Source organism: Camellia sinensis, unplaced genomic scaffold, assembly GCF_055761805.1.
Source record: "Camellia sinensis isolate YWXY unplaced genomic scaffold, ASM5576180v1 Unanchor4, whole genome shotgun sequence".
NCBI classification, from domain to species: Eukaryota; Viridiplantae; Streptophyta; class Magnoliopsida; order Ericales; family Theaceae; genus Camellia; species Camellia sinensis.
Window position 1 is genome coordinate 2,974,189 of NW_028129277.1, and position 17,049 is coordinate 2,991,237.

At 40.8% G+C, this 17,049-nt stretch overlaps 2 long non-coding RNA genes across 2 annotated transcripts in view; one reads left to right on the top strand and one right to left on the bottom strand.

Moving 5' to 3' along the window:
- Positions 1-512: 512 nt before the first annotated feature.
- LOC145816678 (uncharacterized) overlaps positions 513-17,049 on the top strand; it is an 84,320-nt gene continuing 67,783 nt past the window's right edge. The window contains exon 1 of the long non-coding RNA XR_014358755.1: positions 513-989. This is a non-coding gene — a long non-coding RNA (uncharacterized LOC145816678). The remainder of the gene's footprint in view (positions 990-17,049) is intronic.
- Positions 1,622-3,302, bottom strand: LOC145816707 (uncharacterized). The gene is made up of 3 exons (XR_014358798.1): positions 3,212-3,302; positions 2,544-2,596; positions 1,622-1,778 (listed from the first exon to the last, which is right to left on the bottom strand). It is a non-coding gene; the product is annotated as an uncharacterized LOC145816707 (long non-coding RNA).

Genomic DNA, 17,049 nt, shown 5'->3' on the forward strand with positions numbered 1-17,049 from the left:
TTATCGCGCTATTTTGCGCGTCGCGCTATTTTGCGCTGTGACCATTACTTGCATTTTCCATGCATTTTATCGCGCTATCTTGCGCACCACATCGCACTGTTTTGTTCACATTACTTGCATTTTGCATGCATTTTATCGCGCTATTTTGCGCGTCGCGCTATTTGTGCTGTGACCATTACTTGCATTTTCCATGCATTTTATCGCGCTATCTTGCGCACCTCATCATACTGTTTTGTGCACACCACTTGCGTTTTGCATGCATTTTGTCGCGCTATCTTGCGCACCTCATCGCACTGTTTTGTTCACATTACTTGCATTTTGCATGCATTTTATAGCGCTGTTTTGCGAATCGCGCTATTTTGCGCTGTGACCATTACTTGCATTTTTCATGCATTTTATCGCGCTATCTTGCGCACCTCATCGCACAGTTTTGTGCACACTACTTACGTTTTGCATGCATTTTGTCGCGCTATCTTGCGCACCTCATCGCACTGTTTCGTTCACATTTGTGAGAACCCGAATATAAAAAATAAGTAAATAACTAAATAATAATTTTACAAATCTCAAATATTTTATTATGAATCTTTAAGTGCAAATTAAATATTATTGGAGGATCTTTTAATTAATTTTAAAACCTAAAATAAATTTATGGTGAAAGTCTTCAATTTAAAGGCAAGATTTATTATTTAAAAATAAATAAATAAATAAATAAATAAAATAAAATTAAGTGTCAAATTAGTAAGCATATTTTGATCTAATAGTAGTTGTATTTTATTTAAATTAATGGAGAGATAAAATAAAATAAAATAAAACAAAGGACATTTTTGTCTAGAGTCATTTATGTTATGTATAACAAAGAAAAGAAAAGAAAAACCCTAGGTTCCTAATACATTCTATAGCAGCAGCCACACAGCCACGGGGAGGAAGAAGTTTGAGAGAAAAGAAGAAGAAAAAAGGGGATTGCAAACAAGGAGTAATTTTTGGGTGTGGTAGGTATCTTTCTTCTTTCTTTTTTTTTTTTTTTCTTTGTTTTTGTTCTTTATTCTTACTCTATTATTATTTAGATCATTGATGGAGAAGTTGTAGGTTTATGTATTTTGTATATATATATATATATACTGTTAAGAAATTTGAGGAGTTAAATTCATGTATAAAGAATGGTGTAATTCTTAGTCCAAAAATTCTGTACAGAATCACAAACTTTAAAAATCAAAAAAACCATACCAAACGGATGAATTTTAATCTGAAATTTTTACAGTAGATCAATTACACATTGAATTGCATATCTGAATTTTTTCATAATTTTTGGGAGTCGAAATCCATATAAATTGAGGTATTCAAATCTGTCCAGGAAACCAGTCCGAAACAGTAAATTCGGGATTGTTGTTCTCTTTGGGTATAAATCCAAAAATTATCAAATTAGTGTCATTAGAACCGGTTATGAGTCTAGTTTCGTACGGTTTTGGCCTTGCATTGATTGCTCGTGTATGTTAAGAGAACCGTTAATTTCTTTAAAGTGCTGCAGAAAACAACCTGTTTGGATATAATAAATTGTAGAAAAATTATTTTGATAAGCAAATCAAGTGAAACCAATTGGGTTTGAAACTTATGGGATATAAACAACCCACCTATCAAAAACAATCCTAAATGAACTTCGATAAGAATAAATATAAATATGCACAAACTTGACATAACACTCTAAACTAAAGGAATGCCCTAGAGGTCCATGCAATTGAGTCCCCGCTACGCCATGAGTCCACTCTAAGTCCTTCTAACACCTGGAAATGGTAACAACTAAGTCAGCTGATAGCTCAGTGAGTAGCAACATGGATAGTAAATACAGTTTTGAAAACAGGGTTCAATTCCAAAATAAGATATATATCACAGAAACTAGATTGGCATACAGTTTGGTAAATACAATCTGTTTCAAAAAGAAGGTTCCACAATTCAACACTTAAAATACTCATGTCTCGCAAGAACATGATAAACAACATTTTCCACTTAAAACAGATTATAACATGAACACCAATAATTTTCTGGGTACCAATAAAAACAAATAATCTGCCACACATTTCTCAGGCTATAAGCCCCGTTGGATCCAATACCGAACTAAGAGTCATCCTCAGGGTGGCACCTGGGCCTTTTCTCAAAGACGATCCGATTGAAGGTCACCTAGTTGTTTTTAAAGGTCTGTTCCTTACAATCGTTGAGCACTAGAGTCATCACGGCCCAACCCAGATCTGTTCCCTAGTGGCCAGAGTCACCACACACAGTGGAATAATTTCCCTGGACTAAATACACGCATGGTCCCAATAATCAATACACATCAGTTTCGCAAAACATGGTAGTTCATCATTATAAACATGAGACCAAAACAAATAGTTTACAGTATGCCAAGTTCACACATGTTTCAGAAATAATTTGATTCAATTCATAATATAATAATTTATCAAAACAGTTTAATCATGAAACAACAATTTAATTTTTCCAACAGTTCAGGGTAGGGGAACATTTATAAAAATATGTAGCATGCAACTACTCACCTGAAACGCAATAATATAATCCTCGAATAGAGTGTAAAAGTCCAACTAGTGGCCTGAACCAAGTATTAAAACTACGCGTCACAACTAATTTAAAAATACTAAAAAAAATAGGAACTAAGTAATCTCAAACTAAAACGCACTAACACGGCTCAACCCAACTCACCGTTACTCTTAAATATTACCTAAGTTCATATTCTTCAAGGTCTAAAATCACCCAAGACATAGATTCCGATCGAAACTTAACTAAAAATAACTTTAAGATGAAACAATGTTTTAAACAAGTTTTCCCAATCTATTCGCTAACTTTGAAAATTACAAAATCCACTCCACGCTATTCGAAAAATTCCAATAACCTCCAGATATGATCTAATATATCCTAAGTTTCAAACCCAATTGGTTTCACTTGATTTGCTTATCAAAATAATTTATGGTGAAAGTCTTCAATTTAAAGGCAAGATTTATTATTTAAAAATAAATAAATAAATAAATAAAATAAAATTAAGTGTCAAATTAGTAAGCATATTTTGATCTAATAGTAGTTGTATTTTATTTAAATTAATGGAGAGATAAAATAAAATAAAATAAAACAAAGGACATTTTTGTCTAGAGTCATTTATGTTATGTATAACAAAGAAAAAAAAAAAAAAAGAAAGAAGAAAGATACCTACCACACCCAAAAATTACTCCTTGTTTGCAATCCCCTTTTTTTCTTCTTCTTTTCTCTCAAACTTCTTCCTCCCCGTGGCTATGTGGCTGCTGCTATAGAATGTATTAGGAACCTAGGGTTTTTCTTTTCTTTTCTTTGTTATACATAACATAAATGACTCTAGACAAAAATGTCCTTTGTTTTATTTTATTTTATTTTATCTCTCCATTAATTTAAATAAAATACAACTACTATTAGATCAAAATATGCTTACTAATTTGACACTTAATTTTATTTTATTTATTTATTTATTTATTTATTTTTAAATAATAAATCTTGCCTTTAAATTGAAGACTTTCACCATAAATTTATTTTAGGTTTTAAAATTAATTAAAAGATCCTCCAATAATATTTAATTTGCACTTAAAGATTCATAATAAAATATTTGAGATTTGTAAAATTATTATTTAGTTATTTACTTATTTTTTATATTCGGGTTCTCACAACATTACTTGTATTTTGCATGCATTTTATCGCGCTATTTTGCGCATCGCGCTATTTTGCACTGTGACCATTACTTGCATTTTCCATGCATTTTATCGCGCTATCTTGCGCACCTCATCGCACTGTTTTGTGCACATTACTTGCGTTTTGCATGCATTTTGTCTCGCTATCTTGCGCAGCTCATCACACTGTTTTGTTCACATTACTTGCATTTTGCATGCATTTTATCGCGCTATTTTGCGCATCGCGCTATTTTGCATTGTGACCATTACTTGCATTTTCCATGCATTTTATCGCGCTATCTTGGGCACCTCATCGCATTGTTTTGTGCACATTACTTGCGTTTTGCATGCACTTTGTAGCGCTATCTTGCGCACTTCATCGCACTGTTTTGTTCACATTACTTGCATTTTGGATGCATTTTATCCCCCTATTTTGCGCTGTGACCATTACTTGCATTTTCCATGCATTTTATCGCGCTATCTTGGGCACCTCATCGCATTGTTTTGTGCACATTACTTGCGTTTTGCATGCACTTTGTAGCGCTATCTTGCGCACTTCAACGCACTATTTTGTTCACATTACTTGCATTTTGGATGCATTTTATCTCCCTATTTTGCGCTGAGACCATTACTTGCATTTTCCATGCATTTTATCGCGCTATCTTGCGCACCTCATCGCACTGTTTTGTTCACATTACTTGCGTTTTGCATGCATTTTGCCGCGCTATCTTGCACACCTCATCGCACTGTTTTGTTCACATTACTTGCATTTTGTATGCATTTTATCTCCGTATTTTGCGCATCGCGCTATTTTGCGCTGTGACCATTACTTGGATTTTCCATGCATTTTATCGCGCTATCTTGCGCACCTCGTCGCACTGTTTTGTGCACACAACTTGCGTTTTGCATGCATTTTGTCGCGCTATCTTGCGCACCTCATCGCACAATTTTGTTCACATTACTTGCATTTTGCATGCATTTTATCGCGCTATTTTGCGCATCGCTCTATTTGGCGCTATGACCATTACTTGCATTTTCCATGCATTTTATCGCGCTATCTTGCGCACCTCATTGCACTGTTTTGTGCACACTACTTGCGTTTTGCATGCATTTTATCGCGCTATCTTGTGCACCTCATCGCACTGTTTTGTTCACATGCATTTTGCATGCATTTTATCGCGCTATTTTGCGCATCGCACTATTTTGCGCTGTGACCACTACTTGCATTTTCCATGCATTTTATCGCGCTATCTTGCGCACCTCATCGCACTGTTTTGTGCACATTACTTGCGTTTTGCATGCATTTTGTCGCGCTATCTTGCACGCCTCATCGCACTGTTTTGTTCACATTACTTGCATTTTGCATGCATTTTATCGCGCTATTTTGCGCATCGCGCTATTTTGCACTGTGACAATCACTTGCATTTTTCATGCATTTTATCGCGGTATCTTGCGCACCTCATCGCACTGTTTTGCGCACATTACTTGCGTTTTGCATGCATTTTGTCGCGCTATCTTGCGCACCTCATCGCACTGTTTTGTTCACATTACTTGCATTTTACATGCATTTTATCGCGCTATTTTGCGCATCGCGCTATTTTGCTCTGTGACCTTTACTTGCATTTTCCATGCATTTTATCGCGCTATCTTGCGCACCTCTTCGCCCTGTTTGGTGCACATTACTTGCGTTTTGCATGCACTTTGTAGCGCTATCTTGCGCACCTCATCGCACTGTTTTGTTCACATTACTTGCATTTTGCATGCATTTTATCGCGCTATTTTGCGCGTCGCGCTATTTTGCGCTGTGACCATTACTTGCATTTTCCATGCTTTTTATCGCGCTATCTTGCGCACCACATCGCACTGTTTTGTTCACATTAGTTGCATTTTGCATGCATTTTATCGCGCTATTTTGCGCGTCGCGCTATTTGTGCTGTGACCATTACTTGCATTTTCCATGCATTTTATCGCGCTATCTTGCGCACCTCATCATACTGTTTTGTGCACACCACTTGCGTTTTGCATGCATTTTGTCGCGCTATCTTGCGCACCTCATCGCACTGTTTTGTTCACATTACTTGCATTTTGCATGCATTTTATCGCGCTGTTTTGCGAATCGCGCTATTTTGCGCTATGACCATTACTTGCATTTTTCATGCATTTTATCGCGCTATCTTGCGCACCTCATCGCACAGTTTTGTGCACACTACTTATGTTTTGCATGCATTTTGTCGCGCTATCTTGCGCACCTCATCGCACTGTTTTGTTCACATTACTTGTATTTTGCATGCATTTTATCGCGCTATTTTGCGCATCGCGCTATTTTGCACTGTGACCATTACTTGCATTTTCCATGCATTTTATCGCGCTATCTTGCGCACCTCATCGCACTGTTTTGTGCACATTACTTGCGTTTTGCATGCATTTTGTCTCGCTATCTTGCGCAGCTCATCACACTGTTTTGTTCACATTACTTGCATTTTGCATGCATTTTATCGCGCTATTTTGCGCATCGCGCTGTTTTGCATTGTGACCATTACTTGCATTTTCCATGCATTTTATCGCGCTATCTTGGGCACCTCATCGCATTGTTTTGTGCACATTACTTGCGTTTTGCATGCACTTTGTAGCGCTATCTTGCGCACTTCATCGCACTGTTTTGTTCACATTACTTGCATTTTGGATGCATTTTATCCCCCTATTTTGCGCTGTGACCATTACTTACATTTTCCATGCATTTTATCGCGCTATCTTGGGCACCTCATCGCATTGTTTTGTGCACAATACTTGCGTTTTGCATGCACTTTGTAGCGCTATCTTGAGCACTTCATCGCACTATTTTGTTCACATTACTTGCATTTTGGATGCATTTTATCTCCCTATTTTGCGCTGAGACCATTACTTGCATTTTCCATGCATTTTATCGCGCTATCTTGCGCACCTCATCGCACTGTTTTGTTCACATTACTTGCGTTTTGCATGCATTTTATCTCTGTATTTTGCGCATCGCGCTATTTTGCGCTGTGACCATTACTTGGATTTTCCATGCATTTTATCGCGCTATCTTGCGCACCTCGTCGCACTGTTTTGTGCACACAACTTGCGTTTTGCATGCATTTTGTCGCGTTATCTTGCGCACCTCATCGCACAATTTTGTTCACATTACTTGCATTTTGCATGCATTTTATCGCGCTATTTTGCGCATCGCTCTATTTGGCGCTATGACCATTACTTGCATTTTCCATGCATTTTATCGCGCTATCTTGCGCACCTCATCGCACTGTTTTGTGCACACTACTTGCGTTTTGCATGCATTTTATCGCGCTATCTTGTGCACCTCATCGCACTGTTTTGTTCACATGCATTTTGCATGCATTTTATCGCGCTATTTTGCGCATCGCACTACTTTGCGCTGTGACCACTACTTGCATTTTCCATGCATTTTATCGCGCTACCTTGCGCACCTCATCGCACTGTTTTGTGCACATTACTTGCGTTTTGCATGCATTTTGTCGCGCTATCTTGCACACCTCATCGCACTGTTTTGTTCACATTACTTGCATTTTGCATGCATTTTATCGCGCTATTTTGCGCATCGCGCTATTTTGCACTGTGACCATCACTTCCATTTTTCATGCATTTTATCGCGGTATCTTGCGCACCTCATCGCACTGTTTTGCGCACATTACATGCGTTTTGCATGCATTTTGTCTCGCTATCTTGCGCACCTCATCGCACTGTTTTGTTCACATTACTTGCATTTTACATGCATTTTATCGCGCTATTTTGCGCATCGCGCTATTTTGCTCTGTGACCATTACTTGCATTTTCCATGCATTTTATCGCGCTATCTTGCGCACCTCTTTGCCCCGTTTGGTGCACATTACTTGCGTTTTGCATGCACTTTGTAGCGCTATCTTGCGCACCTCATCGCACTGTTTTGTTCACATTACTTGCATTTTGCATGCATTTTATCGCGCTATTTTGCGCGTCGCGCTATTTTGCGCTGTGACCATTACTTGCATTTTCCATGCATTTTATCGCGCTATCTTGCGCACCACATCGCACTGTTTTGTTCACATTACTTGCATTTTGCATGCATTTTATCGCGCTATTTTGCGCGTCGCGCTATTTGTGCTGTGACCATTACTTGCATTTTCCATGCATTTTATCGCGCTATCTTGCGCACCTCATCATACTGTTTTGTGCACACCACTTGCGTTTTGCATGCATTTTGTCGCGCTATCTTGCGCACCTCATCGCACTGTTTTGTTCACATTACTTGCATTTTGCATGCATTTTATCGCGCTGTTTTGCGAATCGCGCTATTTTGCGCTGTGACCATTACTTGCATTTTTCATGCATTTTATCGCGCTATCTTGCGCACCTCATCGCACAGTTTTGTGCACACTACTTACGTTTTGCAGGCATTTTGTCGCGCTATCTTGCGCACCTCATCGCACTGTTTGGATCACATTACTTGCGTTTTGCATGCATTTTATCGCGCTATTTTGCACTGTGACCATTACTTGCATTTTCCATGCATTTTATCGCGCTATCTTGCGCACCTCATCGCATTGTTTTGTGCACATTACTTGCGTTTTGCATGCATTTTGTCTCGCTATCTTGCGCAGCTCATCACACTGTTTTGTTCACATTACTTGCATTTTGCATGCATTTTATCACGCTATTTTGCGCATCGCGCTATTTTGCATTGTGACCATTACTTGCATTTAACATGCATTTTATCGCGCTATCTTGGGCACCTTATCGCATTGTTTTGTGCACATTACTTGCGTTTTGCATGCACTTTGTAGCGCTATCTTGCGCACCTCATCGCACTGTTTTGTTCACATTACTTGCATTTTGGATGCATTTTATCCCCCTATTTTGCGCTGTGACCATTACTTGCATTTTCCATGCATTTTATCGCGCTATGTTGCGCACCTGATCGCACTGTTTTGTTCACATTACTTACGTTTTGCATGCATTTTGCCGCGCTATCTTGCACACCTCATCGCACTGTTTTGTTCACATTACTTGCATTTTGCATGCATTTTATCTCCGTATTTTGCGCATCGCGCTATTTTGCGCATCGCGCTATTTTGCGCGTCGCGGTATTTTGCATGCATTTTATCGCGCTATTTTGCGTATCGCGCTATTTTTCACTGTGACCATTACTTGCATTTTCCATGCATTTTATCGCGCTATCTTGCGCACCTCATCGCACTGTTTTGTGCACATTACTTGCGTTTTGCATGCATTTTGTCTCGCTATCTTGCGCAGCTCATCACACTGTTTTGTTCGCATTACTTGCATTTTGCATGCATTTTATCGCGCTATTTTGCGCATCGCGCTATTTTGCATTGTGACCATTACTTGCATTTTCCGTGCATTTTATCGCGCTATCTTGGGCACCTCATCGCATTGTTTTGTGCACATTACTTGCGTTTTGCATGCACTTTGTAGCGCTATCTTGCGCACTTCATCGCACTATTTTGTTCACATTACTTGCATTTTGGATGCATTTTATCTCCCTATTTTGCGCTGTGACCATTACTTGCATTTTCCATGCATTTTATCGCGCTATCTTGCGCACCTCATTGCATTGTTTTGTTCACATTACTTGCGTTTTGCATGCATTTTGCCGCGCTATCTTGCACACCTCATCGCACTGTTTTGTTCACATTACTTGCATTTTGTATGCATTTTATCTCCGTATTTTGCGCATCGCGCTATTTTGCGCTGTGACCATTACTTGGATTTTCCATGCATTTTATCGCGCTATCTTGCGCACCTCGTCGCACTGTTTTGTGCACACAACTTGCGTTTTGCATGCATTTTGTCGCGCTATCTTGCGCACCTCATCGCACAATTTTGTTCACATTACTTGCATTTTGCATGCATTTTATCGCGCTATTTTGCGCATCGCTCTATTTGGCGCTATGACCATTACTTGCATTTTCCATGCAATTTATCGCGCTATCTTGCGCACCTCATCGCACTGTTTTGTGCACACTACTTGCGTTTTGCATGCATTTTATCGCGCTATCTTGTGCACCTCATCGCACTGTTTTGTTCACATGCATTTTGCATGCATTTTATCGCGCTATTTTGCGCATCGCACTATTTTGCGCTGTGACCACTACTTGCGTTTTCCATGCATTTTATCGCGCTATCTTGCGCACCTCATCGCACTGTTTTGTGCACATTACTTGCGTTTTGCATGCATTTTGTCGTGCTATCTTGCACACCTCATCGCACTGTTTTGTTCACATTACTTGCATTTTGCATGCATTTTATCGCGCTATTTTGCGCATCGCGCTATTTTGCACTGTGACCATCACTTGCATTTTTCATGCATTTTATCGCGGTATCTTGCGCACCTCATCGCACTGTTTTGCGCACATTACTTGCGTTTTGCATGCATTTTGTCGCGCTATCTTGCGCACCTCATCGCACTGTTTTGTTCACATTACTTGCATTTTGCATGCATTTTATCGCGCTATTTTGCGCATCGCGCTATTTTGCATTGTGACCATTACTTGCATTTTCCATGCATTTTATCGCGCTATCTTGGGCACCTCATCGCATTGTTTTGTGCACATTACTTGCGTTTTGCATGCACTTTGTAGCGCTATCTTGCGCACTTCATCGCACTGTTTTGTTCACATTACTTGCATTTTGGATGCATTTTATCCCCCTATTTTGCGCTGTGACCATTACTTGCATTTTCCATGCATTTTATCGCGCTATCTTGCGCACCTCATCGCAATGTTTTGTTCACATTACTTGCGTTTTGCATGCATTTTGCCGCGCTATCTTGCACACCTCATCGCACTGTTTTGTTCACATTACTTGCATTTTGCATGCATTTTATCTCCGTATTTTGCGCATCGCGCTATTTTGCGCTGTGACCATTACTTGGATTTTCCATGCATTTTATCGCGCTATCTTGCGCACCTCATCGCACTGTTTTGTGCACACTACTTGCGTTTTGCATGCATTTTGTCGCGCTATCTTGCGCACCTCATCGCACAATTTTGTTCACATTACTTGCATTTTGCATGCATTTTATCGCGCTATTTTGCGCAGCGCTCTATTTGGCGCTATAACCATTACTTGCATTTTCCATGCATTTTATCGCGCTATCTTGCGCACCTCATCGCACTGTTTTGTGCACACTACTTGCGTTTTGCATGCATTTTATGGCGCTATCTTGTGCACCTCATCGCACTGTTTTGTTCACATGCATTTTGCAGGCATTTTATCGCGCTATTTTGCGGATCGCGCTATTTTGCGCTGTGACCATTACTTGCATTTTCCATGCATTTTATCGCGCTATATTGCGCACCTCATCGCACTGTTTTGTGCACATTACTTACGTTTTGCATGCATTTTGTCGTGCTATCTTGCACACCTCATCGCACTGTTTTGCTCACATTACTTGCATTTTGCATGCATTTTATCGCGCTATTTTGCGCATCGCGCTATTTTGCAATGTGACCATCACTTGCATTTTTCATGCATTTTATCGCGGTATCTTGCGCACCTCTTCGCCCTGTTTGGTGCACATTACTTGCGTTTTGCATGCACTTTGTAGCGCTATCTTGCGCACCTCATCGCACTGTTTTGTTCACATTACTTGCATTTTGCATGCATTTTATCGCGCTATTTTGCGCGTCGCGCTATTTTGCGCTGTGACCATTACTTGCTTTTTCCATGCATTTTATCGAGCTATCTTGCGCACCACATCGCACTGTTTTGTTCACATTACTTGCGTTTTGCATGCATTTTATCGCGCTATTTTGCGCGTCGCGCTATTTGTGCTCTGACCATTACTTGCATTTTCCATGCATTTTATCGCGCTATCTTGCGCACCTCATCATACGGTTTTGTGCACACCACTTGCGTTTTGCATGCATTTTGTCGCGCTATCTTGCGCTCCTCATCGCACTGTTTTGTTCACATTACTTGCATTTTGCATGCATTTTATCGCGCTGTTTTGCGAATCGCGCTATTTTGCGCAGTGACCATTACTTGCATTTTTCATGCATTTTATCGCGCTATCTTGCGCACCTCATCGCACAGTTTTGTGCACACTACTTACGTTTTGCATGCATTTTGTCGCGCTATCTTGCGCACCTCATCGCACTGTTTTGTTCACATTACTTGCATTTTGCATGCATTTTATCGCGCTATTTTGCGCATCGCGTTATTTTGCACTGTGACCATTACTTGCATTTTCCATGCATTTTATCGCGCTATCTTGCGCACCTCATCGCACTGTTTTGTGCACATTACTTGCGTTTTGCATGCATTTTGTCTCGCTATCTTGCGCAGCTCATCACACTGTTTTTGTTCACATTACTTGCATTTTGCATGCATTTTATCGCGCTATTTTGCGCATCGCGCTATTTTGCATTGTGACCATTACTTGCATTTTCCGTGCATTTTATCGCGCTATCTTGGGCACCTCATCCTATTGTTTTGTGCACATTACTTGCGTTTTGCATGCACTTTGTAGCGCTATCTTGCGCACTTCATCGCACTATTTTGTTCACATTACTTGCATTTTGGATGCATTTTATCTCCCTATTTTGCGCTGTGACCATTACTTGCATTTTCCATGCATTTTATCGCGCTATCTTGCGCACCTCATCGCACTGTTTTGTTCACATTACTTGCGTTTTGCATGCATTTTGCCGCGCTATCTTGCACACCTCATCGCACTGTTTTGTTCACATTACTTGCATTTTGCATGCATTTTATCTCCGTATTTTGCGCATCGCGCTATTTTGCGCTGTGACCATTACTTGGATTTTCCATGCATTTTATCGCGCTATCTTGCGCACCTCATCGCACTGTTTTGTGCACACTACTTGCGTTTTGCATGCATTTTGTCGCGCTATCTTGCGCACCTCATCGCACAATTTTGTTCACATTACTTGCATTTTCCATGCATTTTATCGCGCTATCTTGCGCACCTCATCGCACTGTTTTGTGCACACTACTTGCGTTTTGCATGCATTTTATCGCGCTATTTTGCGCTGTGACCATTACTTGCATTTTCCATGCATTTTATCGCGCTATATTGCGCACCTCATCGCACTGTTTTGTGCACATTACTTACGTTTTGCATGCATTTTGTCGCGCTATCTTGCACACCTCATCGCACTGTTTTGCTCACATTACTTGCATTTTGCATGCATTTTATCGCGCTATTTTGCGCATCGCGCTATTTTGCAATGTGACCATCACTTGCATTTTTCATGCATTTTATCGCGGTATCTTGCGCACCTCTTCGCCCTGTTTGGTGCACATTACTTGCGTTTTGCATGCACTTTGTAGCGCTATCTTGCGCACCTCATCGCACTGTTTTGTTCACATTACTTGCATTTTGCATGCATTTTATCGCGCTATTTTGCGCGTCGCGCTATTTTGCGCGTCGCGCTATTTTGCGCTGTGACCATTACTTGCTTTTTCCATGCATTTTATCGAGCTATCTTGCGCACCACATCGCACTGTTTTGTTCACATTACTTGCGTTTTGCATGCATTTTATCGCGCTATTTTGCGCGTCGCGCTATTTGTGCTGTGACCATTACTTGCATTTTCCATGCATTTTATCGCGCTATCTTGCGCACCTCATCATACTGTTTTGTGCACACCACTTGCGTTTTGCATGCATTTTGTCGCGCTATCTTGCGCTCCTCATCGCACTGTTTTGTTCACATTACTTGCATTTTGCATGCATTTTATCGCGCTGTTTTGCGAATCGCGCTATTTTGCGCAGTGACCATTACTTGCATTTTTCATGCATTTTATCGCGCTATCTTGCGCACCTCATCGCACAGTTTTGTGCACACTACTTACGTTTTGCATGCATTTTGTCGCGCTATCTTGCGCACCTCATCGCACTGTTTTGTTCACATTACTTGCATTTTGCATGCATTTTATCGCGCTATTTTGCGCATCGCGTTATTTTGCACTGTGACCATTACTTGCATTTTCCATGCATTTTATCGCGCTATCTTGCGCACCTCATCGCACTGTTTTGTGCACATTACTTGCGTTTTGCATGCATTTTGTCTCGCTATCTTGCGCAGCTCATCACACTGTTTTGTTCACATTACTTGCATTTTGCATGCATTTTATCGCGCTATTTTGCGCATCGCGCTATTTTGCATTGTGACCATTACTTGCATTTTCCGTGCATTTTATCGCGCTATCTTGGGCACCTCATCCTATTGTTTTGTGCACATTACTTGCGTTTTGCATGCACTTTGTAGCGCTATCTTGCGCACTTCATCGCACTATTTTGTTCACATTACTTGCATTTTGGATGCATTTTATCTCCCTATTTTGCGCTGTGACCATTACTTGCATTTTCCATGCATTTTATCGCGCTATCTTGCGCACCTCATCGCACTGTTTTGTTCACATTACTTGCGTTTTGCATGCATTTTGCCGCGCTATCTTGCACACCTCATCGCACTGTTTTGTTCACATTACTTGCATTTTGCATGCATTTTATCTCCGTATTTTGCGCATCGCGCTATTTTGCGCTGTGACCATTACTTGGATTTTCCATGCATTTTATCGCGCTATCTTGCGCACCTCATCGCACTGTTTTGTGCACACTACTTGCGTTTTGCATGCATTTTGTCGCGCTATCTTGCGCACCTCATCGCACAATTTTGTTCACATTACTTGCATTTTCCATGCATTTTATCGCGCTATCTTGCGCACCTCATCGCACTGTTTTGTGCACACTACTTGCGTTTTGCATGCATTTTATCGCGCTATTTTGCGCTGTGACCATTACTTGCATTTTCCATGCATTTTATCGCGCTATATTGCGCACCTCATCGCACTGTTTTGTGCACATTACTTACGTTTTGCATGCATTTTGTCGCGCTATCTTGCACACCTCATCGCACTGTTTTGTTCACATTACTTGCATTTTGCATGCATTTTATCGCGCTATTTTGCGCATCGCGCTATTTTGCAATGTGACCATCACTTGCATTTTTCATGCATTTTATCGCGGTATCTTGCGCACCTCTTCGCCCTGTTTGGTGCACATTACTTGCGTTTTGCATGCACTTTGTAGCGCTATCTTGCGCACCTCATCGCACTGTTTTGTTCACATTACTTGCATTTTGCATGCATTTTATCGCGCTATTTTGCGCGTCGCGCTATTTTGCGCTGTGACCATTACTTGCATTTTCCATGCATTTTATCGAGCTATCTTGCGCACCACATCGCACTGTTTTGTTCACATTACTTGCGTTTTGCATGCATTTTATCGCGCTATTTTGCGCGTCGCGCTATTTGTGCTGTGACCATTACTTGCATTTTCCATGCATTTTATCGCGCTATCTTGCGCACCTCATCATACTGTTTTGTGCACACCACTTGCGTTTTGCATGCATTTTGTCGCGCTATCTTGCGCTCCTCATCGCACTGTTTTGTTCACATTACTTGCATTTTGCATGCATTTTATCGCGCTGTTTTGCGAATCGCGCTATTTTGCGCTGTGACCATTACTTGCATTTTTCATGCATTTTATCGCGCTATCTTGCGCACCTCATCGCACAGTTTTGTGCACACTACTTACGTTTTGCATGCATTTTGTCGCGCTATCTTGCGCACCTCATCGCACTGTTTTGTTCACATTACTTGCATTTTGCATGCATTTTATCGCGCTATTTTGCGCATCGCGTTATTTTGCACTGTGACCATTACTTGCATTTTCCATGCATTTTATCGCGCTATCTTGCGCACCTCATCGCACTGTTTTGTGCACATTACTTGCGTTTTGCATGCATTTTGTCTAGCTATCTTGCGCAGCTCATCACACTGTTTTGTTCACATTACTTGCATTTTGCATGCATTTTATCCCGCAATTTTGCGCATCGCGCTATTTTGCATTGTGACCATTACTTGCATTTTCCGTGCATTTTATCGCGCTATCTTGGGCACCTCATCGCATTGTTTTGTGCACATTACTTGCGTTTTGCATGCACTTTGTAGCGCTATCTTGTGCACTTCATCGCACTATTTTGTTCACATTACTTGCATTTTGGATGCATTTTATCTCCCTATTTTGCGCTGTGACCATTACTTGCATTTTCCATGCATTTTATCGCGCTATCTTGCGCACCTCATCGCACTGTTTTGTTCACATTACTTGCGTTTTGCATGCATTTTGCCGCGCTATCTTGCACACCTCATCGCACTGTTTTGTTCACATTACTTGCATTTTGCATGCATTTTATCTCCGTATTTTGCGCATCGCGCTATTTTGCGCTGTGACCATTACTTGGATTTTCCTTGCATTTTATCGCGCTATCTTGCGCACCTCATCGCACTGTTTTGTGCACACTACTTGCGTTTTGCATGCAATTTGTCGCGCTATCTTGTGCACCTCATCGCACAATTTTGTTCACATTACTTGCATTTTGCATGCATTTTATCGCGCTATTTTGCGCAGCGCTCTATTTGGCGCTATAACCATTACTTGCATTTTCTATGCATTTTATCGCGCTATCTTGCGCACCTCATCGCACTGTTTTGTGCACACTACTTGCGTTTTGCATGCATTTTATCGCGCTATCTTGTGCACCTCATCGCACTGTTTTGTTCACATGCATTTTGCATGCATTTTATCGCGCTATTTTGCGGATCGCGCTATTTTGCGCTGTGACCATTACTTGCATTTTCCATGCATTTTATCGCGCTATATTGCGCACCTCATCGCACTGTCCTGTGCACATTACTTACGTTTTGCATGCATTTTGTCGCGCTATCTTGCACACCTCATCGCACTGTTTTGTTCACATTACTTGCATTTTGCATGCATTTTATCGCGCAATTTTGCGCATCGCGCTATTTTGCAATGTGACCATCACTTGCATTTTTCATGCATTTTATCGCGGTATCTTGCGCACCTCTTCGCCCTGTTTGGTGCACATTACTTGCGTTTTGCATGCACTTTGTAGCGCTATCTTGCGCACCTCATCGCACTGTTTTGTTCACATTACTTGCATTTTGCATGCATTTTATCGCGCTATTTTGCGCGTCGCGCTATTTTGCGCTGTGACCATTACTTGCATTTTCCATGCATTTTATCGAGCTATCTTGCGCACCACATCGCACTGTTTTGTTCACATTACTTGCGTTTTGCATGCATTTTATCGCGCTATTTTGCGCGTCGCGCTATTTGTGCTGTGACCATTACTTGCATTTTCCATGCATTTTATCGCGCTATCTTGCGCACCTCATCATACTGTTTTGTGCACACCACTTGCGTTTTGCATGCATTTTGTCGCGCTATCTTGCGCTCCTCA